We start from the raw sequence: 24,645 nt of genomic DNA on the forward strand, positions 1-24,645 counted from the left end.
TTCTGGGCACAGTGAAGGTCTTGGCACTAGAATCTGTCGGCCCCAACCTGGACCAAGTTGTCAGTTGCCTGAGATGCTTTCCGTGCCTGAAGAATTTGTATATCGAGGTGATGTTCCTTTCCTATTAAATGTTAACCATAAGGGAGTTCAATTTTTTGCACCTTTTCCCAAGTTTACAATGACAATGTACTACGATTTCTGAAGGAATTTTGGAGGATTTCAGGACATACACCCCCACCCCATATTGGTTGCTTGAATCATATGGTTACAATCCATAAGCATTTCTCCTTTGGATTCATCTGTACTAGTTTTATTAGGGAATTTTTCATCCAATCCAACCTCTTGTGAAGAAGGCTACATGTTTCTAGATTTTAATCAAATGCCCATGTTAATCATGTCAAATCAAAGATGACACGTTGGTGCATTTTACAAATCCTACAAACCAAATTGGCGTGTAGTACTGTTCAAAACTTCATGTAGGCACTAACACGTTCTCTTCTTCTGCAGATAACAATAAGCCCAGAGGTGGATAATGTTTATAACGACAATCACATCGAATGCCTGGATCTGCATCTCTCAAATATTACTTTGAAATCCTACCGAGGGACCTTACCAGAGATTACACTCGCCAGGTTCTTTCTTGCCAGATCAAGGGTACTAAGGTTGAACACGCATTTAATTAGGAAATATGAATGGTATGTTGATCAGAGCTGGCAGGTACTGCAGAATGGAAGAGGCTACAAAAAAGCTAAACTTCGTATTGGAAGAGCATATGACAGAGCAATTGTAAGTCATTGTGTAAAACCCATACATGATTTGTCGGCGGCTGATCCCTTTGCAGAAATGATGAGGTTTGCAATGTTTGAATTCGGGCATTGTAATCTTTGAATTTGAACCTTGCAATATTTATGGTATTTGTTATATAACGTAATTGGATGTTTAATTTGGTATTGCAATCATGTCATGTTACAAGTATATATATGTTGTTCTTCTGTACACAGAGCATACATGTTCTGCAGACAGAGCATATCACATCGCACACGGCCCGCACTAGGTAACCCGCCAGCGATGAATTCATCAATCGCAAACGGTTATACCAGCAAGCGTTTGTCCACAGTTTGTCTTATTTGCCATGTATCACTGTGCCGGCCTCTACTCGCGTCCCTCGGCAAGCTTTGCTCGCCGTTAGGCGCTGTGGCACGCTCTGCTCACGTCCGCCAGCGCGCTCGGCTTGTGGACAGCTTTTCCTTGCGTGTTCAACTGCTATATGCATATATATATGGTTGCTCGCCGTTGAGGCGACCGCGGAGCACTCTGCTCGCGTCCCTCCGTGCGCGCTCTGCCAGCGGTTGGGCCTGCGCACGATCACATCGGGGGCCCCATATGCATGCGGTTGCACCGCGTGCGTCGCCACGCGATGCATTACATGCTGCAAATTAGAACTGCCGTCAGGGTGTGCTGATATTCCAGGCCGTCCGGCTTCCCCTTTAATTCCCGCAGCCATTATAACCTCAGTCTCTTCAACCTTTCGATCGTGCCCCACAACATGATAAGCACACCCACGATGACACATAGAGAGGGGACGTCTAGCAGCGCTCCAATGGAGTTCAGCGAGCATAAAGTGGAGACCCACGCGAGGGAGACGGATCTCTCAGTGGTGTACACCATCGACCCGGCCGTGGTGGAAGACTACATCAACAACGTTGAGCAGTTGCTTGCTCGAGACAAGTACAAGGTGGTCGGCATCGACCTCCAGTACACCACCGGTCGTCCAAACATAGATCAGAAGGTTGTTGTTGCCCAGTTGTGCGTGCGACATCATGTCCTCCTCTACCACTACTGCATGGCCATAGAGCCTTCCGACCGTTTCGCCAGGTTTGCCAATAGCACTGACTACAAGTTCGCTATGGTGGAAACCACCGACGATGTAAAAGCGCTCAGGGTTACGGGCTTAGCCTGCGAGAACCTTGTCGAAATCCGTGAGCACTACAGGGTCTTGGGCAGCACGAAGAAGGACTCCCTGGTTGAACTCGCCTCGGCCATCATCGACCCATACTACGAAAAGATGAAGCAAGATGCCAACAGAACACATCCCGTATCTTGGCATGAGGCCTAGATGCGACAACTAGATGAACCTCACCTCAGGTTCGCGGCTAAGAGCATGTACACATGCTACGGGATGCACAGGCGGATCATTGACATCAGGAAGTGCCTCGTTACCCAAATCAATGAGGCCGGATCGAGCCACAAGCAGAGCAAGCGTCACAAGAAGTAGATGATGATCAGATGATCATTTATCCTAGTTAATCATGCATGTAATATATAGTTTACTTTGGTGTTTGGAAATGTCATGTGTGTAGTAGCCACCTATGTAATTATGCATGTAATAGTTTACTTTGGTGTGTGCAAATACCATGGTTGTAGTAGCCACCTATGTAAGTGGATGTTTAATTTGGTTATGCAACCATGTTCTTATAAGTGTGTGTATATATATGTTGTTGTTCTGTATGCAATCCCATCGCACAACACACACGTCTTATTAGCAGAAATCATCTGTGTTATTATCGGTCTTCACACACATTTCTGATTACATACCTGTTTGTCGCGTATCACACACATCTTGTTATATTGAACCATTTTTGTTATCTTGGCTCAACACAAACAGTTCATCCGAGTGAACTGTTTGCCCTCTATCACATACACCTTGATCTGGCTGACCGTTTCTTTTGTTCAGCCTAATCACAAACAGTTCATCCGAGTGAACCGTATGTCGTATATTCCACACACCTTCATCTGGCTGCCCGTTTCTGTTCTTCTGCCTCATCGCAAACAGTTCATTGATATACCGTATGCCCTGCATCGCACAGGCAACTAAAATCTGAACCATGTTTGATACATCCATCATCGCAAACGTGTTGCACCTTTTTGACGGGTTTTTTACATCACTGTTTGCGATTATTGCATCGCTCACAGTTTCGTCGAAGGGTCTCTGATTGTAGTGCCGCGTTAGCAGCATCTTGCAGTAGTTTCACCATCTCCTCTCAAACCCTAGTTCATCTATTGTGTTCAATCTTTGTACCGGAACCTCAGATTGGTACCTGTGGGTGACTAGTAGTGTTGATTACATCTTGTAGTTGATTACTATATGGTTTATTTGGTGCAAGATTATATGTTTAGATCCATTATGCTATTTATTACCCCTCTGATCTTGAGCATGATTATCATTTCTGAGTAGTTACTTTTGTTCTTGAGGTCACGGGAGAAATCTTGTTGCAAGTAATCATGTGAACTTGATATGTGTTTGATATTTTGATGATATGTATGTTGTGATTCCCTTAGTGGTGTCATGTGAACATCGACTACATGGCACTTCAGCATCTTTGGGCCTAAGGGAATGCATTGTGCAGTAGTTATTAGATGATGGGTTGCTAGAGTGACAGAAGCTTAAACCCTAGTTTATGCACTACTTCGTAAGGGGCCGATTTGTATCCAAATGTTTAATGCTATGGTTAGATTTTATCTTAATACTTTTCTCGTAGTTGCGGATGCTTGCGAGGGGGTTAATCCTAAGTGGGAGGCTTGTTCAAGTAAGAACAACACCCAAGCACCGGTCCACCCACATATCAAATTATCAAAGTAGCGAACGCGACACATCATGAAAGTGACTAGATGAAATTCCCGTGTACCCTCAAGAACGCTTTGCTTATTATAAGAGACCGTTTTGGTCTGTCCTTTGCCACAAAAGGATTGGGCTACCTTCCTGCACTTTATTTACCATTACCGTTACTTATCCGTTACAAATTATCTTGCTATCAAACTACCTGTTACCGACTATTTCAGTGCTTGCAAAAAATGCCTTGCTGAAAACCACTTGTCATTTCCTTCTGCTCCTCGTTCGGTTCGACACTCTTACTTATCGAAAGGACTAGATTGACCCCCTATACTTGTGGGTCATCAATCCCCTCTTTCTTCTAACGACCATCGGTATTTTACTTGGAGCTATATTTTTATTCGTCACATATCATGAGTTTTGCTTGGAGCGTCTTGTATTATATGAGTATTTCCTTGTTTTTCTTTTTAGTTTGTGTCATCTATCCTTGCTGGACACACCTATTTCAGAAATCCAAAATTATGCTATGATTTGTTAGAATTGCTCTTTATGCTTCACTTAAATTTTTTTGAGCTACAGAATTGCTCTAGTGCTTCACTTATATCTTTTTGAGCATGGTGTGCTTTAATATTTTTGAAGAAATTCTCTCATGCTTCACTTATATTATTTTGAGAGATGAAAAAAACATTATGCTCATGTTCTTCACTTAAATTTGTTTGATCTTATTCAAAAGCAATTGCAACATATGAAATTATTCCCAAAGTGATAGATATGCAAGAGGGATATAATAAAAACTTTCATGAAGATCATTGGACAAAATAAACTTGATTCTTTGTAATAGTTTTGAGATATGATGATAGTGATATGTGAGTCATGTTGGTGAGTAATTATGCTTTAGTAAGAATATTGGTGTTAAGGTTTGTGATTCCCTATGCAAGCACGAAAGTCAATAGTTATGCAATGAAATTACATCCTACTTGTGGTGCATTTTTCGGTGTTAGTTATGCTTAATGCTGGCTTATGTGAATTTTCATTTCTTAGTTGGTTGCTTCTCAATCTTTTTGCTAGCCTCCACTTGTACTAAGTAGAAATACTACTTGTGCATCCGAAATCCTTGAAACCAGTTTTGCCATATGAGTCCACCATACCTACCTATATGTGGTATTTCCATGCCGTTCTAAGTAAATTTGTATGTTCCATCTCTAAATTTTCAAAATGAATTTTCTTTTTTTGTGCTCGTACCACTCATGAAGCGACAGGGTGTGGCCAATATTTTCCATGCTAGATGTGTTATTCTCAGGATGAGTGTTTATTCACTTGTCATTGCACGAGAGTACGACGGTAATAGGGATGCTAGTCCCTAAATGAAAAAGAAATTTACTTTATGTTATCAAATAATAAATTCCTTGGAAAGTGTTGGTATGGACGGTACCCATGGATATGGCTAGCCGTGGAGTGTGAAAGTATGGTGGAAAAAGGAATAAACTTTATTTTATCTTTGGAAACCGCCTATGATATATCTAGCATGGAAGTGTTGGGAATTACTCGGTCGTTTTCGTTGATGGGAAAAGTATGCCTCTCAAAAAAAATTCTCTCAATTTAAGCTTTAAGCTCTGGCACCTCTATGAATCCCTACTTCTCTCCATGAAGGGCCTATCTATTTACTTTATGCATTTTTTATTTTTATTTGTGTCTCCAACTTCTCTTATAAAGAGCCAACTAGGGAGCACTATGATCATACTTGAGCATTGGATGTAACTAATATGCGAGTGTGTTTCATGAATGGATCAATGATTGAGCATGATGGGCTAGGGATAACTTTCTTTAGTGTTGATATTTTGAATACATGGTTGCTTATTGATATGCTTGAGTATTGAAATCTTCATGTCAAAACTAGACTATTGCTTTGAACCATATAAAAGTTCAAATGTCCATGCTACAAAAGAAAAGAATATGTGATGAACATGTTAGGCAGCATTCCACATCAAAAATTATGTTTTTATCATTTACCTACTCGAGGATGAGTAGGAATTAAGCTTGGGAATGCTGATACGTCTCCAACATATCTATAATTTTTGCTTGTTCCATGCTGTTATATTATCATTCTTAGATGTTTTATATTCATTTTATAGAAACTTTATATCATTTTTGGGACTAACCTATTGACATAGTGCCCAGTGCCAGTTGTTGTTTTTTGCTTGTTTTTTTACTTCGCAGAATATCACGGTGTCCAAACGCAACAAAACTTTTTGGAGATTTTTTCTGGACCAGAAGACACCTAGTGGGCCAATAAAGCACCGGAGGGGAGGCCCGTGGGGAGCACAACCCACCAAGGTGCACCCAGGAGCCCAGGCACGCCCAAGAGGGTTGTGCCCTCCATGGAGACCTCCGGCACCGCCTCTTCACCCTATAAATTCCCAAATATTCCAAAAACCCTAAGGGAGTCGGCGAAACACAATTCCAGGCGCCGCAAATTCCAGAACCATGAGATCCAATCTAACACCATCACGGAGGGGTTCATCATCCTCATTGGGGCCTCTCCGATGATGCATGAGTAGTCCACCATAGAACTACGGTCTATAGGCAGTAGCTAGATGGCTTCCTCTCTCTCTCTCTTTTGGTTCTCAATACAATGGTCTCTTGGAGACCTATTTGATGTAACTCTTTTTGCGGTGTGTTTGTTGCGATCCGGTGAACTTTGAGTTTATGATCAGATCTATATCCATGAATGTTATTTGAGTCTTCTTTGATCTCTTATATGCATGATTATTTATAGCCTCGTATTTCTTCTTAGAATCTTTGGTTTAGTTAGGCCAACTAGATCGATTTTTCTTGCCATGGGAAGAGGTGCTTTGTGATGGGTTCAATCTTGGTGTGTTTTTCCCAGTGACAGAAGGGGCAGCAAGACACGCATGTATCGTTGCTATTAAGGATAACAAGACGGGCGCTATTCCTACATGATTAGATCTCGTCTACATCATGTCATCGTTCTTATTGCATTACTCCATTTCTCCATGAACTTAATACACTAGATGCATGCTGGATAGCGGTCGATGTGTGGAGTAATAGTAGTGGATGCAGGCAGGAGTCGGTGTACTAATCTTGGACATGATGCCTATCTATTCATCATTGCCTTGGATATCGTCATAATTATTCGATCTTCTATCAATTGCCCAACAATAATTTGTTTACCCACCGTGTGCTATTTCGTGAGAGAAGCCACTAGTGAAATCTACGGCCCCGGGGTCTATTCTTTATCATATTTGCGTTGAGATCTATTTTTATTCACTTTGATTTTTAGATCTATTATTCCAAAAACCCAAAAATACCTTGCTGCACTTTTCATTTGCATATTTTATTTCGTGTTTTATCGAGGGCTATTTATCCATCTTTTTACCGCGGAGGGATTGACAACCCCTCTTGCGCGTCGGGTTGCAAGTGTTTGTTCTTTGTGTGCAGGTACCGTTTACATAGTGTTGCTTGGTTCTCCGACTGGAGTGATACCTTGGTTTCGCAACCAAGGGAAATACCTACCATAGTTGTGTTGCATCATCCTTTCCTCTTTGGGGAAATAACGGTGCAGTTTCAAGCGACATCACCACCTCCTGTTCTTCATCGGGAGGGCTGATCTGGAGTCCTTTCGGGGCTCCGAAGAGTGGAATTTGATGCCGTCGTCATCATCAACCTTCCACCATCACCAATTTCATGATGCTCACCACCGGGAGTGAGTAATTCCTTCCTAGGCTTGCTGGACGGTGATGGGTTGGATGCGATCTATCATGTAATCAAGTTAGTTTTGGTAGGACTTGATGCCTAGTATCCACTATGTTCTGATATTGCTATGACTTTTCTATGCTTAATGCTTGTCACTACGGCCCGAGTGCCATGATTTCATATCTGAACCTATTATGTTTTCATGAATATATGTGTGTTCTTGATCCTATCTTGCAGGTTATATGCACCTATTACGAGTTATGATCCGCATACCCCAATGTGACAATAATTGGGATTGTTTCCGGTGATTACCGTTGTTTGAGGAGTTCATGTATTCACTAAGTGCTAATGCTTTGTTCTGGTTCTCTATTAAAAGGAGGCCTTAATATCTCTTAGTTTCCTTATGGACCCCGCTGCCATAGGAGGGTAGGATAAAAGATGTCATGCAAGTTCTTTTCCATAAGCATGTATGACTGTATACGGAATACATGCCTACATTACATTGATGAATTGGAGCTAGTTTTGTGTCTCTCTAGGTTATAATGATTACATGATGAATGCCATCGAACACAATTATCCATCACTGATCCAATGCCTACGAGTTTTTCATATATTGATCTTTGCTAAGTTACTTTCAAATGTTGCTGCTGTTACAATCACTACAAAACTGCTACTGTTAGTATTGCTACCGTTACCATTACTATCAAACTACCATACTACTTTGCTACTAATCACCTTGCTGCAGATATTAGGTCTTTCAGGTGTGGTTGAATTGACAACTCAACTGCTAATACTTGCAAATATTCTTTGGCTCCCCTTGTGTCGAATCAAGAAATTTGGGTTGAATACTGTACCCTTGAAAACTGTTGTGATTCCCTATACTTGTGGGTTATCACTCCTCCAGTTGCTTCGAGATGGTGGAGGGTTGTTTAAGTACATCCTTTATCAGGGATGATGGATCTCTGCCGCCCTTCACAGCCATGATGGCACAAAGACTTCCTGAATACAGTTGCTCCAGCAATATGTATACGGCCTTTAGTTTTACCAAGGCAAGTGTCACTTACCGAAGATAGCAATAGTCATATTTCTGATATGACGTTTCAAATTGACCAACCTTGCACCTCAGTCGCAAGCTGGCTCTCAGCGTCCTCCGCACGCTTGATTAAAGCGGCTTTTTCAGTCTCGAAGGCTGCTCTTTCAGTATCAAAAGCCGCCTCGACCTTCTCCAGCTCTTCTACGGAGGACTGCGGGCTTGACTCCGCCTTGACTCACAAAGTTTGTTCGGTATCAAACTCTTTCTTTAAGCCGGTCCATTTTGACCCAGCCGTATTCAAAGTTTCCTGCGGGATAGGGAAATAATTCATATACAAGTCATTTTTAGTCCTGAGCCGACAAAGAGGCACGACTCGGCACTTGGGGGCTACATAGGCAAATTTATCCTATTATTAAGTCCCAAGCAGTTGCAAGCAACATACGTGGCACTTGGGGGCTAATGCAAGTTGTTCTTTTTTCAAATAAGGATATCAAGAAAAGACCTGACTCATCTCATGAAGATGAGCCGGCCCTTGGGGGCTACATTGTATTTCTTTTTGTTCATTGGCTAAAGATCTATATCTGAAGAACCGACTGTCATTTGCATAACAACCTGGCCCTTGGCGGCTATGGTATCTTCATCAAAATCAATTACAGGTCCTACACATACTCATGCTTGCCTATGTCTAAGACTTGGGGGGCTATGCATACATATACAGTATTGGAGAGGCGAGCTGTTTTCATTCCTCATGTTTCTTCCTTAGCATGTTGATGATCTTTGTTGCAATGTCTTGGCTTTTAGACAGACGGGTCAGAAACTCATGATGCAGCTCTCCAGTGGTCATGTTCTCGAAGCCGGGCAACCCCAACCTAGTCTTCCCCTTATCTTGCAAGACCGGCTCATCTTCGGCCGGGATTTTGTCCAAAGTAGTTGAAACATCAGGAGCACCTTGGCCTTCTCCAGTAATGACCACCTCCGTATCGACCATCATATGATCAAAATTTTCAGCCTCCTGACGAGGGCTGGGAGCATGAGCAGGGCTTGGCGGCTGGAGATTGTCGACTAGTTCATCTGGTTTTGCATCTTCATTAATGACGTTCAGCTCTTCGTCCATCGGTGGCTTGTCAATTAAAACTGGCTCATGAACCATCTCTGGTTCATGGTCTGGGTTGTTCACACTTGTATGAGTAACTGGAATTTCCGGGTTACCCTGTGGTAGATCTTGAGCGTCAGTAGTAGTGGGGCGGTAGATGACTCGCCAACCTTCTTCTTGGCTTTGACACTGATCCAAACACAAACACTTATCAGTTGGTAAGATGTCGCAATGAGCAAAGAAAGATATTACAAGTATGTACTCACCCATGCTTGATGGTTAAAGCCGGAAGCTTGAAGGCGGTCGATTCCCCAGAAGACGGCTCCGACTCCTGATAATTTGAGTTAGAAGGATTAAGAGGTCGCCTAATAAGTACAACTCGAGGAAGAGATGAAGTAGGACTGTGGGGCACCTCAACCCGCCGCTTTCGAGCCGTCGGCTCGTGTGATAACCCGACAGTCAACTCACCTAAATCACTTCGAAGCTTGCGCTTGCCGGCTTGCTACATTTTCTTCAAAAGAAATTTTGAGTCTAAGTGAGCGAGTGGATGGGAAAATGGCACCTTCTTGACAATTCTTCTTGATCTCTTGGGGACACAAGATTCCGAGCCGGAGGAGATGAAAATTACCTCATCGTCGCCGGCTTGACTACCCTCGTTATGACCCTCATAAACGAAAGCCTCAGCAAGTTCAATAAAAAGACAGGTGAGAGAGTCAAGTTCTACCTCTGACTCATTTTCAGCCGCCGTTTCATCTTCATCGGCCGGCTTATTTCTTTTTGGAGCCGGGACATGTTTCGACTTGCATGGTTCTTTCCTCCTCCAGAACACATTAGTCGCCTACAATTGTGATAAGCCAGAAATCAGCATTATGATAAGCAAGTACAATGTAAAATAAATAAAGAAAAGTACAAAGGTGCTTACTGGAGGCTGAGGGTTCTTCAGGCAGAAGGGAGCAAGCCTAGTGTTTGTTAGATTGTTCCTGGGGCTCGCCCAGTAGCTTCTTGGTGGCCTTCTTAATCCCAGTTTTGGTCAAATCGACTTGACTGAGGCGTTGCACGTCGTTTGAGTCGCTAAAATAATTGCACATTAAGTCGGTCCTGCGACTTAGGCTAAACCCACCAACTGATACAATACCGGGTCAAATCAACTCCGGTGAGTCTGTTTGACTTCAAAGCCCTTATCTTGGGATAGAGGGGGGCAATTTGCTAATGTTCTTCGTCAGTTCCCCAACCCAGAAAAGCAAGGGTTGCACTAAGACGGTCCGGTCTATAACCCGGCAGGGGGTCTCGTTGGCAGGAGCAGTGTTCTTACAGTAGAACCACGTTGCATTCCATTCTTTCAGATGACTCACCAACTTGACCTCTGGAAAGGGATAGTTCTTTCATCTCTGGAGTGACACCCCGCCAAGTTCGACGCTAGGGCCATCTACGCACTAGGTTTGATGGTTGATGTAGAAAACTCCCGAAAGAGATTAACAGTCGGCTCTTTCCGAGGATAGACTTCGCAAAATACTTGTAACACCCCCAGTGTCATGCTACAGTGACCTCACCCTAATGGTTACATGCCATCATGTTTAACTAAGCCAAATTGCCACTTGATAAAAATCAAAGCCATTTTCAAATTTAAAAAAAGTCAAAATAAAATATTTCTTCCAACTGAAAAACTAAAATGTTCGAGATGTTGCAAGTATTCACTAAGTAATTATCTTGTAGAAACCAGCATCTTTTGAATTTTTAAAATGCCCTTAACCTATTTAAAATAGGGCTATCAGCATTAAATATACGCACATAAATTCAAAACTAAATTTGAACAGCTCCTTTTGGCCCCAAACTTTTTGTGCCAGCCTAGAACGTAGCCAATTATTTTTGTGGTAAATATCACATCTAACAAAAAATAAATGGTGTCCAAATTAATTGCAAAGCAATAGCTTTTTAAATTATAGATAGATTAAAGAGTAAAGCACACACTGTGCACCTAAAGCCTAGTGCTACAGTGTGAAGCCCAACACTTAACTGTACCAGGCCCAGCCCACCTGGCCGGCCTTTTCTTCCACCTCCCGACAAGGCAGGAGGCAGAGGCGCCATGGCCGCCCACCAGCGAGATGCCTCGCGTGGCGTGCATCCCGCGGTCCTGGTGCTAGGTTAAGATCACGCCGAACCCCAGGAAAAACCCTAGCCCTTTCTGTTCTTCCTCCCTGGGCCGCTTTCTTCCCCGCAAGGCACTGCCGAGCCGCCGTCACTGCATCTAATTAACAAGATTAGTTTCTTTGCTGCCTATGGCATGTGGGCCACCACCTCCCCTTTTGATTAGTCTAGTTGACTTGGTCAATTCGGATTAAACTAATTATAATAATTTGAAATATTGTTAAAATTTTAGAAAATCAGATAAATTAATCCGTAACTCGGATGAAAATAAATTATATATGAAAAGTTGCTCAGAAAAATATAATGAATCCGAATATGCCATCCACACCCACGTCAAACACCTCTAACATAGCAAACATTGAACATTTTCACCTAGATCAATATACCGATAAATCACTCGAGCTGGGAAAATATTCCCGGATATCTTCCCGCTCCGTCTATAATGTGTAGCCCTGCGTTAGGCCACCCCTAGCACGCGTGTTGCCATGCTATGCTTTGTGATGCTTTCATTGCTCTATTATTTATTGTGTTCCCCCTCTGTTACTTCTTTCCGGTAGACCCTGAGACCGCTGCCGTTACCCCCGTGATCGACTACATTGACGACGACCCCTCCTTGCCAGAGCAACCAGGAAAGCACCCCCCCTTGATCACCCGATATCGCCTCTTCCTTCACTCTACTGCTTGCATTAGAGTAGTGTAGCATGTTACTGCTTTCGGCTAATCCCATTCTGCTGCATAGCCTGTCATTGTTGCTACAACTGTTGATACCCTTACCTACAATCCTACATGCTTAGTATAGGTTGCTAGTTTATCATCAGTGGCCCTACATTCTTGTCCGTCTGCCATGCTATACTATCGGGTCGTGATCACTCGGGAGGTGATCATGGGTATATACATGCATACATACTATACAAGTGGTGACTAAAGTCGGGTCGACTCGTAGAGTACCCGCAAGTGATTCAGATATGGGGGCTGAAAGGACAAGTGGTTCCATCCAGGTAGTGGTGGACCTGGGTTCCCGACGGCCCCTGAGTGCTACTTTGAGGCGGAGCGACAGGACAGGTTGTTACCACCAAGGAGACAGGTGGGCCTGGTCCTGGTCGGCGTCTGCGGTTACTTCATAACAACACGCTTAACGAGATCTTGGTATTTGATCTGAGTCTGGCCGCTGGCCTATACGCACTAACCAACTACGCGGGAATAGTTATGGGCACTCGACGTCGTGGTATCAGCCAAAGCCTTCTTGACGTCAGCGACTGAGCGGCGCACGCCGGGTTGGACCGCGTAATGCAACTTCCTTTGTAATGGAGGTTGCTAGGTCTGCTCATCCGCCGCGTATGCTTGTCCAACGGGCGATGGGCCCAGACCCCTGTGTGCTTAGGATTTTGACCGGCGTGTTGACCTCTCTGTTGTGCCTAGGTAGGGCTGCGACGTGTTAATCTTCCGAGGCCGGGCATGACCCAGGAAAGTGTGTCCGGCCAGAGGGATCGAGCGTGTTGGGAAATGTGGTGCACCCCTGCAGGGAAGTTTATCTATTCGAATAGACGTGTCCCTCGGTAAAAGGACGACCCGGAGTTGTACTTCGACCTTATGACAACTAGAACTGGATACTTAATAAAACACACCCTTTCAAGTGCCAGATACAACCCGGTGATTGCTCTCTCACAGGGCGACGAGGAGAGGATCGCCGGGTAGGATTATGCTAAGCGATGATACTTGGTGAACTTAGCATCTACTCTCTTCTACCTGCTGCAAGATGGAGGCTGCTAGAAGCGTAGTCTTCGATAGGACTAGCTATCCCCCTCTTATTCTAGCATTTTGTAGTTCAGTCCACCGGTATTGCCCCTTTACACAGATACCCATGAATATGTAGTGTAGATCCTTGCTTGCGAGTACTTTGGATGAGTACTCACGGTTGCTTTGCTCCCTCTTTTCCCCCTTTTCCTCTTCTTCTCAGACGTCGCAACCATATGATGGAGCCTAGAAGCTAGACGCCACTGTCGATGACGACCCCTACTACACCAAGGGTGCCTTCTACTATGTTCAGGCCGCCGACGACCAGGAGTAGTTTAGGAGAATCCCAAGTAGGAGGCCTGCGCCTCTTTCGATCTGTATCCTAGTTTGTGCTAGCCATCTTATGGCAACTTGTTTAACTTATGTCTGTACTCAGATATTGTTGCTTCCGCTGACTCGTTTATGTTTGAGCACTTGTATTCGAGCCCTTGAGGCCCCTGGCTTGTAATATGATGCTTGTATGACTTATTTTACTTTTAGAGTTGTGTTGTGATATCTTCCTGTGAGTCCCTGATCTTGATCGTACACGTTTGTGTGCATGATTAGTGTACGATTGAATCGGGGGCGTCACAAGTTGGTATCAGAGCCAGCTGCCTGTAGGAATACCCCTTTCCAACTCCTTGGCCGAAGTTGAGTCTAGTTATTGCAAAACTTTTATTAACATGATTGTGTGTCTTACGGGCCCACGTCGCCATTTGGTGGTATTATGATCTTTTACTCCTTGATCTTTACTCTAGGACTCTAATCTCTCTTCTATTCGGGTTAAATGATTTTACTAAATCTGACTGTAGGTTCTCGTAACTACTTCCTCCCAGAGAGCCCCTCACTCCAGATGATTACTTGGTGCACCAGAAGATTCCGAACACACTCTCCGATGTTTTCTCGAGGCTTTGTGCCCATAGCTTTTGCTATTCCCGACCACCGATAAGTCCTTAAGGATAACTACTTACACTTGTCGGTCATACATTCGTTCCCAGTTGCCCTTGTTATTAATTGATACCCTGAAAATTTCTCTGATATTCCGAGAATCCTTTGTGCCCACCGCTTTGCAGCTCTTTTCCACAATACCCCTACGGATAATTCCTCACACATATCGAGTATCCGATCGTCACCAGTTGATCATGTGTTTCACAAAATTCTTCGAAATACTATTCGATTTTCTAAAAATCCTCAACAGCCTATTGCTCCTGAATTCCTTGACTTCCTGCATTATGGTTAATCCCATAAGTCTAGTAATCTTATTGGCACCCTTTGTCACTATTATTTTGAGTACTTTGATTCGATATGTTTACGAATGCTCGCAATCATCAAGCAATTAGAATTCTTCCCTTCGGACGTCACTCCAGACATGAGCTGGTTCTTGACCAATCAATTTGCCGTCGATCGTACCCCCTAACTCTATCCAACTTATCCACCCTTAATCAGAGCATTTTCTTCTGATCCCTTGATTTGGAAATCATAATTCCTTGGCATTTGAGCTTTGAATTAGTCAGTTGCTTTTATAATCCAATGCCTTTGTAATGTTCTTCGTCTGGTTGCGTGCCGATGCTCACATCAGCTCTGTTATGGACCTTCAGATTCCTTGTTGAATTATCATCCAACAGTGTCCTTCACATTCAAATTCTTGTCAGTTCTTCCCCTGATACCTTATGCCCTTGAAAAATCGTAGCCTCTGCTTTGACAACCATGCTCTACCCTTGAGCTTGTGTTAAATACTCCTGAAGTTTGTGGTATATGTTTCTAAGATGCCCTGATGGGTTGAGCCAACACCTTCCCTAATCTGTGAGAACACAAAAGATTTCACGTGTCATACTTATCTGGTATTGCACCGGGTAAAACTTTCAACAACTAATGTCATTTTCGAAAAACGAGAAGTGAATGGAAGGTATGCATTGGAGAAGTGGGAGTCGACCTTGAACTTTGTGTTCATACCCATGGACATGATGTAGATCTTATCATGGAAGCTTCTTTTAAATTTAATTATCCCCTGGTGTCAGTTCATATTATATCTGTGAATTGATCCTTTGCAATCGTGGTTCCGACCATATTTTCTCCTTGATTCCATTTCTCAGACAAGTTAAAGTACTTGTCTTCTGCAAATCAATACACATGTTCAACCTTTATTCTGCCCTACTTTCGAGTATTACCCTCTGGAAATTTGATAATATCACAAAATCATGTTGCTTAATTATGAGCCTTCATCAAGCACTAATTCCCACTGATTCCAATTTTTCCTGGGTTCGGAGTGGTTAGTCACTCGAGGACATCGATAAGTGAATCGAGTCCGCACCGCGATTAAACAACTCTTAGTAATCTTCTTTACTTACGAGTTTGTACCTGATCACGTCATTCCTAGCCTGATTGGCTATATCATTGTCGTGCCGATTTTAACTGTGCTACCTAGTCCTTATTCCCGGAGCACAACCTTCGACGATGAGCTAAGATTACGTCGATTCCCTCGTCTTATCGCTCCACCTTGAACAACAAGCTTGGTCCCGAGTTGGCGTCGTATAAATGGTTCCAATAACCTTTTCGCTTCATCATTCCTTTGACTTGATGTCGTCGCTTATTGATTACATCTTCATGAAATCTCTCGACAAATGTGTCGTGATCATCATCAAACTTATGAGCTCTTCCAGGATATCAATCGAATTCTTGATGAGAAATAACATCCTTGCCCTCGATGATTTGTGTTATCATTAGCCACTTTATTGCCTTCCCTCCAACACAAACGTGTTCGTGTTTTGTGTTATACCTTGAGTTCCTTGCTATCCATCATTTGTTCTTCTTTACCTTGGAATATTACCACCTTTTATGTCAAGAATGTCGTGGGAATTTCACCACCTCTTAAGGATTCTTGATATAAGTGATACTTCTGAATACCACCATTCCTTCTTGGTCCCATGTTGTTTCTAACTGGAATACCAACAAGTGAACTATGATGTGTGAATTCAAAACTTCTAGCAACCCTATTGCTTTGGAGTTCTCGATCGATAGTTCCATTCTAAGCCTTTTGCTTATTGAATCATCATTCTAACATTGATCGTGCTACTTGACCCATAATTCGAGGTGCACCTTTTGATCAATGTTTAATTATGAGTGTTCCCCTCGAACATACTCCATTATATACTTTGGTATGTCCGATGTTTTCACCTTGTTTACTTCATTGTGAAATCCATCTTTTTGGAAAACTCGATGAATTGTCATTGAGTCCATCAACCACCTCCTCGTCCTCTCCTAGGTTTAATGATGAACTCTAGTTGCGGAACTCGCTTCCGTAGTTCATTTCCCGAGAATTTTGCAATGTCATCTTGTCAATTTGTGTTGCACCTTGTTCTTCTCAGGAATCCCGAGTCTGAGGTATCCTAGCACCAATCAGATCTGAATCTCGGTCAGATATGATGGTTGGAACATATTTCCAAGAGTTATGACGTTGTTCTTTATATGACCCGGTGAGGCGATGTCATGCCTAGCACACCTGGCCGGAGGACCTATTGTTATAGTTTCCTTCTTAGTAAGGTTATCCATTCTTACATGAGAAAATTGTAAGACTTATTCTACAAGTTGTTCCTGATGGATCCTTCGTGTATCCGAAGTGTGACCTTTGCTTGACGACCATGTCAATGCTATCTCGAAGCATGTCTATGGTACTCCGATTTTCAACAAGAACATTTAAAGCCCAATGCTAAATGTTTCTTGCTCAATCATCCAAACACCGTTGTATGGGCAATGTCATGAAATTTCTCTCCCCTTAACTAGAGGGTTTTCTACTTTATATCCTCTCATCGATATCATGCTTTGCTTGTCCTTGGAAAGGATATACCCCTAAAATATGTGTTTAAACATATTTTCCTTTCGATTGTTTTGTTTAACCTTTCTTGTAATCTACTTAACTTAGCAGTCATAGTTCCCAACTTAGGTAAGCACCTCGTTGTACCACTCTGTCAGTAAGACCCTGTTACTATTGTTGATAACATTCCGGTAACCACCGATGGACGAGAACTTTGCCTATTGGTCCGCCTCGTTCAACGAACAGGAAAATGGTCCTCTTCGTCCCTCGCCCTTGGTCACGACGCTGTTGCCGACATAACTGGCACACTACGCTCTCGCCTGCCTTGCTATCATGACCGTGCAAGATGTCATCGCTCTTTCTACTTTTAACCCACATGGTGGGCCCGTAACCCACAGGTCCGAAACCTGACTCTCCTGTACATCCCTGCTTCAAAGTAATCCCTTAAGCTTGGCTTCGTATGAGATTCACGAGCCACCTTCCTAGGGATCTATTCTGGTTTCAGCCGCAATACTTATTCGTTGCTCTGAACCCCTTTCACGCCCGACCCGCTCGAAACTTCCCATGGTACCACCTTACTTTGCTCTCAATGTTTTTTTAAGTTCAATTTGAGAGTTACTTTCCGCCACATTCCCTGAACTATCTACCAGATAATCAACCTTGTAGAGGTCTGTTCTTCCGAAGTTACCCCTTGTCCTTTTTGTAAGGACGATGGAGTTCTCGACGAAAGGATGCCGACTTATTCTTGATGACCTGAAGTAGAGAAATAAAGATGTCATTGTAATGGATCGACCACTTCATGAAGAGCAACCAGGAACAAAAGGATCCGTTAGAATTACGTCACCACAACTTTCCCCTTTACTTCCCCTCTTAAATCTCGGGACGAGATTTCTTGTAGTGGAGGAGATCTGTAACACCCCCAGTGTCATGCTACAGTGACCTCACCCTAATGGTGACATGTCATCATGTTTAACTAAGCCAAATTGCCACTTGATAAAAATCAAAGCCATTTTCAAATTTAAAATAACGCCAAATAAAATATTTCTTCAAACTGAAAAACTAAAATGTCCGAGATGTTGCAAGTATTCACTAAGTAATTATCTTGTAGAAACCAGCATCTTTTTAATTTTTAAAATGCCCTTAACCTATTTAAAATAGGGCTATCAGCATTAAATATACGCACATAAATTCAAAACTAAATTTGAACAGCTCCTTTTGGCCCCAAACTTTTTGTGCCAGCCTAGAACGTAGCTAATTATTTTTGTGGTAAATATCACATCTAACAAAAGTTAAATGGTGTCCAAATTAATTGAAAGCAATAGCTTTTTAAATTACAGATAGATTAAAGAGTAAAGCACACACTGTGCACCTAAAGCCTAGTGCTACAGTGTGAAGCTCAACACTTAACTGTACCGGGCCCAGCCCACATGGCCGGCCTTTTCTTCCACCTCCCGACCAGGCAGGAGGCAGAGGCGCCATGGCCGCCCACGGGCGAGATGCCTCACGTGGCGTGCATCCCGCGGTCCTGGTGCTAGGTTAAGATCACCCCGAACCCCAGGGAAAACCCTAGACCTCTCTGTTCTTCCTCCCTGCGCCGCTTTCTTCCCCGCAAGGCACTGCCGGGCCGCCGTCACTGCATCCTCGTCGATCCGGCGGTCACTGCCCTCCCCGCGCCATGAGAAGATCTCCAGGAGCCTCCCCATCCTCGCCTCCTTCGTCTACGACCGTTGAACCAAGCCGGGCCGCGCCATACACTCGGCATGGAGCACAACTTCGTTGCGTACATCACCGGCATCCGGCATCGTTTGCCGCGGCTCCGGTCCACCTCCGGCCTCCCCGACCGCACCTCTGAGCTCGCGGTGAGGTCCTTCCTCGGACCCCCTTTTTTCCCGTTCGATTTGGACGCCGTAGGCCGCCTTTACCATCGTGCCCGATCTCGCGTGTACGAGTACGTATGTGCGTGTGTGCTCTGCGCTGCTGCTATGCCTTGCACTGCTGCTGCTTTGGGCTGTTGCTTCGTTGCTACTCTGGTTGCTGGCCGCTGCGTGCTGCTGCTCCTAGGCGTTCTCTTCGCCGCTGCTGTTCTATCTGCTGTTGCCGCTTCTGTCGCTGCTGCTCGCGCGCCGCTTGCCACACCTGCTGCTGCCGCCGCTCGCCCACACAAGCCCGCGTGCCTGCTCCTGGCCCTGCTGCTGCGTTATGCTGCATGCGCCGCTGCTTTGCTACTGCTGCTACTTGCTCCTACTGCTTGCCCCTACTGCTTTGCTCTGCTTACTACTAGTTGCTGCTGCCATTTGCTGCTACCGCTCTTGGCCATGGGCGCCAAGGCCCTGTACATGGCCGTGTGTGTGGCCGGCTGGGTTGTGTCAGTAATGGCCGGCCCTTGTTTAATTAGGCTAGGTAGTATTAGTTTAGTACTAATTTAGCCCATTAGCAAATGGCAAGTGGACCCCAGACTAGTTAATCTAATTAACAAGATTAGTTTCTTTGCTGCCTATGGCATGTGGGCCACCACCTCCCCTTTTGACTAGTCAAGTTGACTTGATCAATTCGGATTAAACTAATTATAATAATTTGAAATATTGTTAAAACTTTAGAAAATCAGATAAAATAATCCGTAACTTGGATGAAAATAAATTATATATGAAAGTTGCTCAGAAAAATATAACGAATCCGAATATGCCATCCACACCCACGTCAAACACCTCTAACATAGCAATCGTTGAACATTGTTCACCTAGATCAATATACCGATAAATCACTCGAGCTGGGAAAATATTCCCGGATATCTTCCCGCTCCGTTTATAATTCGTAGCCCTGCGTTAGGCCACCCTAGCGCGCGTGTTGCCATGTATGCTTTGTGATACTTTGATTGCTCTGTTATTTATTGTGTTCCCCTCCGTTACTTCTTTCCGATAGACCCCAAGACCGTTGCCGTTACCCCCGTGATCGACTACATCGACGATGACCCCTTCTTGCCAGAGCAACCAGGCAAGCCCCCCTTGATCACCAGATATCGCCTCTTCCTTCTCTCTACTGCTTGCATTAGAGTAGTGTAGCATGTTACTGCTCTCGGTTAATCCTATTCTGCTGCATAGCCTGTCACTGTTGCTACAACTGTTGATACCCTTACCTGCAATCCTACATGCTTAGTATAGGTTGTTAGTTTATCATCAGTGGCCCTACATTCTTGTCCGTCTGCCATGCTATACTATCGGGCCGTGATCACTCGGGAGGTGATCACGAGTATATACATGCAAACATACATACTATACAAGTGGTGACTAAAGTCGGGTCGGCTCGTAGAGTACCCGCAAGTGATTCGGATATGGGGGCTGAAAGGACATGTGGTTCCATCCAGGTAGTGGTGGACCTGGGTTCCCGATGGGCCCCGAGTGCTACTTTGAGGCGGAGCGACAGGGCAGATTGTTACCACCTAGGAGACAGGTGGGCCTGGTCCTGGTCGGCGTCTGCGGTTACCTCATAACAACACGCTTAACGAGATCTTGGCATTTGATCTGAGTCTGGCCACTTGCCTATACGCACTAACCAACTACGCGGGAACAGTTATGGGCACTAGACGTCGTGGTATCAGCCGAAGCCTTCTTGACGTCAGCGACTGAGCAGCGCGCGCCGGGTTGGACCGCGTAACGCAACTTCCTTTGTAATGGAGGTTGCTAGGTCTGCTCACCGACCGTGTACGCAACGTGCAGGTGTGTAATGGGCGATGGGCCCAGACCCCTGCGCGCTTAGGATTTAGACCGGCGTGCTGACCTCTCTGTTGTGCCTAGGTAGGGCTACGGCGTGTTAATCTTCCGAGGTCGGGCATGACCCAGGAAAGTGTGGCCGGCCAGAGGGATCGAGCGTGTTGGGAAATGTGATGCACCCCTGCAAGGAAGTTTATCTATTGTAATAGCCGTGTCCCTTGGTAAAAGGACGATTCGGAGTTGTACTTTGACCTTATGACAACTAGAACCGGATACTTAATAAAACACACCCTTTCAAGTGCCAGATACAACCCGATGATCACTCTCTCACAGGGCGATGAGGAGAGGATCGCCGGGTAGGATTATGCTATGCGACGATACTTGGTGAACTTACCATCTACTCTCTTCTACCTGCTTCAAGATGGAGCCTGCCAGAAGCGTAATCTTCGATAGGACTAGCTATCCCCTCTTATTCTGGCATTCTGTAGTTTAGTCCACCGATATTGCCCCTTTACACATATATACCCATGCATATGTAGTGTAGATCCTTACTTGCGAGTACTTTGGATGAGTACTCACGGTTGCTTTGCTCCCTCTTTTCCCCCTTTTCCTCTTCTTCTCGGACGTCGCAACCAGATGATGGAGCCCAGGAGCCAGACGCCACTGTCGACGACGACCCCTACTACACCGAGGGTGCCTACTACTATGTTCAGGCCGCCGACGACCATGAGTAGTTTAGGAGGATCCCAGGCCGGAGGCCTGCGCCTCTTTTGATCTGTATCCCGGTTTGTGCTAGCCATCTTATGGCAACTTGTTTAACTTATGTCTGTACTCAGATATTATTGCTTCCGCTGACTTGTTTATGTTCGAGCACTTGTATTCGAGCCCTCAAGGCCCCTGGCTTGTAATATGATGCTTCTATGACTTATTTTACTTTTAGAGTTGTGTTGTGATATCTTCCCGTGAGTCCCTGATCATGATTGTACACGTTTGCGTGTATGATTAGTGTGCGATTGAATCGGGGGTGTCATAATACCTGAAGCTGCCATAAGTTGGTCATCGAGTTTGGACCAATATCTTGGAGATGGAGGTCAAAGAAATTGAGGAAATCCCTAAGTAATTTTGAGCCGGGTGGTGAGAAGCCCCTTTGAAGATGGTCTACGAAGAGAACAATCTCTCCTTGATCAGGCTGAGGGGGGGTTTCTCCTTCTGATGCTCGCCAGCCAACAACATCTTTAGCCGGCAGTAAACCTTGAGTCACAAGGTCATTGCGCATGAGGGTGGATACTCGAGACCTCGCCCTGTTGCAAGTCATGGTTTTCGACATGATGAGTCACCTAAAGGTTAAGAACTGTGGACAAAGTATAAACGGCGGGTCATTTATGAACGATAAGTCGCCGGTTGGTTTATATGATAAATTGGCGGTACAATAAAATGGCTATAATCAAGGGGCAAGTGGACATGGTTATTCAATTACTAACAAGTCGGCAAAGTTACAAGCCGGCCTAATAAAGGGACAATTATTCCTTCCAAGACATGAGAGTTGTTATAACTAGATGATTCCCCGCGCGTTGGGGCGGGAATGTATGGTCAAAAAATAAACATTGACAATCATGTAAAATTATAATTTTAATGGTCAGATTACTCTTTCAGTCACATGAAATAATGTTATGAGTTAAAGTGAAAGAGCAATTTACTTTTCACTCTCCAGTACAGTTCTATGTGTAGGTGCTACTGCTAACAACGGGAATCTTGCACCAACCAAAGTTTGGAAGTACATTATCAAAGACTTGGTCGTTACATACTTTCCAAATGCACCAAGTCTCCAAATAGCAATTTCCATGGCAAACAGTTAGTTGATCTATTCGTTAACAATCTCTATCCCTTGAATAATTTGGTTGCCTTTTCTCCATCAACATTGCAAGGCAAATGAATAATCCAAGGAAAATACAACTATATTCTTTGACATGAGCACTTGAGCCGGCAGAAGATTTCTAGAGCACATTGAAATGGAATAAAAGATCCCTCAACTTTAAATATGCCCGCCAAAAGACCAAGGCACGCCATGGAATCAGGAGCCCTGCTGGATTAGTAACAATAGATGTCAATAAGGAAGCTCATAGTTATAGAAAATGGCAACAATTTTTTTTACGAATAGATCAACAAAAAGAATAAAAAAGCAATAGATATTACTATTCCCAACAAAAAGATTGATCGGATGACGTCATGACATGGGAGGAAAAAAGACAGATGCATCAAGTAGCAGAACGGGGCAAGAACACAGCCCACTTTATTTTTTTGCATGTATTCTCAGCGTAGATGAATTATACAATTAGAAGAAGAAAAAATACTACCATGAGATGGTACGTAAAAGATCCCTTGCCAGACCATAAGTAAAAGGCAACAAAATTGTAAGTGAGAGTAATAAACATGGTCACAGAGGTTGATTGCACCTAGATTGGTAATGGCTTAGTTCTCTACAGTATTTCATGAAGATTTTGCCCCGCGTTACTCAATATGGGACATTACTTGCAGATGCCAAATCATTTTAAAGCAGCCGGAAGATGAAGATTTGAGCACCCACTCCACTACTCATTTGGCAAATTTTGGGTCATTCCCACAATCAAATTGACAAAACATGGAATAATCCAATGAGTCCACACCACCAACAAAAATGAAATCATGTACATTTGATTGAAATGTACATATGAATATAGCAACAAACTTCAACGAATTCATATACTGAACCCTTTACAACTGGTGATGCACAAATACTGAACCATGGATAACCGGTGATTATTTGCTAGATTTAGGTGGCAATTATTACCATGAAGGTCAAGATAATGAGAATGAAGAAAGCATTGTGAATGAAAAATCAGAATATAATTTGGAATCCCATACGCTCAAAAGAACTCTACAATGCTGCAAAAATAAAACCATGTTTGAATTATGAAGTTTCATTAGAGGAAATCAGAACATATCTTACCATCATATTGCAGCGATGAAGTATTTTTCAGGCATAAAAAACCATTGGTTGTCAATGATATACCCACACATTGTGTTGAACGACAGAACATTGATGCACTTTTAATATGTAATCCATGTCTTCATCTGTTGGGATGGCAATATAGATCTCAAAGTTTGTTCGTACAGTGCTGAAACATGAGTGGTATGACATCAACTTCACTGATTTATATCTTCTATATTACAAATGAAAGTTGTCATGTGGCCAAAGCCCCAGCCAACTTCATGAAAAAGAAAACGGATCTGTGACGAATCTGAAATAATTATAATGGTATGGATCAGTAATTCTATAATTATGATACAATACATGTGCTTTTAAGATCAATATAATGCTAGAGGGAACGTCAGATTAACTTTGCATGAACTGGCAGGCATACACAATTTTGGAGCAAAGGTGCAGACACCAACCTGATGCTGAAGACTATGGGAGCGATGCCGCTCCACTATCTGAAGGGGAATTTCCCGGGGGGGGGGGGGGCACAGGAAGCGGGCTCGTCGCTTCTTGGCAGCAGGGAGGTGGCGGAGGTCGTCCTTCAGGAAGCATAGTCGTCGAGGTGGTCGGGGTTGGGTGCCGCAAGTCAACAGCGTGGTAGTCCTGCACCGGATCTCCCTCTCCCCTTACTCCGCCGCCCCACCCCTCACCATCTCTCCCAGATCAGATCGAGCCGCAGGTGAGGCGGCGGCCAGATCGATGACGCGATGGAGGTCACTTTGTCGAGGTCTTCGCGCGCCAAG

The 24,645-nt window shown here is 43.9% G+C and overlaps 1 long non-coding RNA gene across 1 annotated transcript; it reads right to left on the minus strand.

Annotated features, from left to right (window-relative positions):
* Window positions 1-22,748: 22,748 nt before the first annotated feature.
* Window positions 22,749-24,336, minus strand: LOC123100545 (uncharacterized). The gene is made up of 2 exons (XR_006448428.1): window positions 23,873-24,336; window positions 22,749-22,969 (listed from the first exon to the last, which is right to left on the minus strand). It is a non-coding gene; the product is annotated as an uncharacterized lncRNA (long non-coding RNA).
* Between the last annotated feature and the right edge of the window lie 309 nt (window positions 24,337-24,645).

This window comes from Triticum aestivum, chromosome 4D, assembly GCF_018294505.1.
Source record: "Triticum aestivum cultivar Chinese Spring chromosome 4D, IWGSC CS RefSeq v2.1, whole genome shotgun sequence".
NCBI classification, from domain to species: domain Eukaryota; kingdom Viridiplantae; phylum Streptophyta; class Magnoliopsida; order Poales; family Poaceae; genus Triticum; species Triticum aestivum.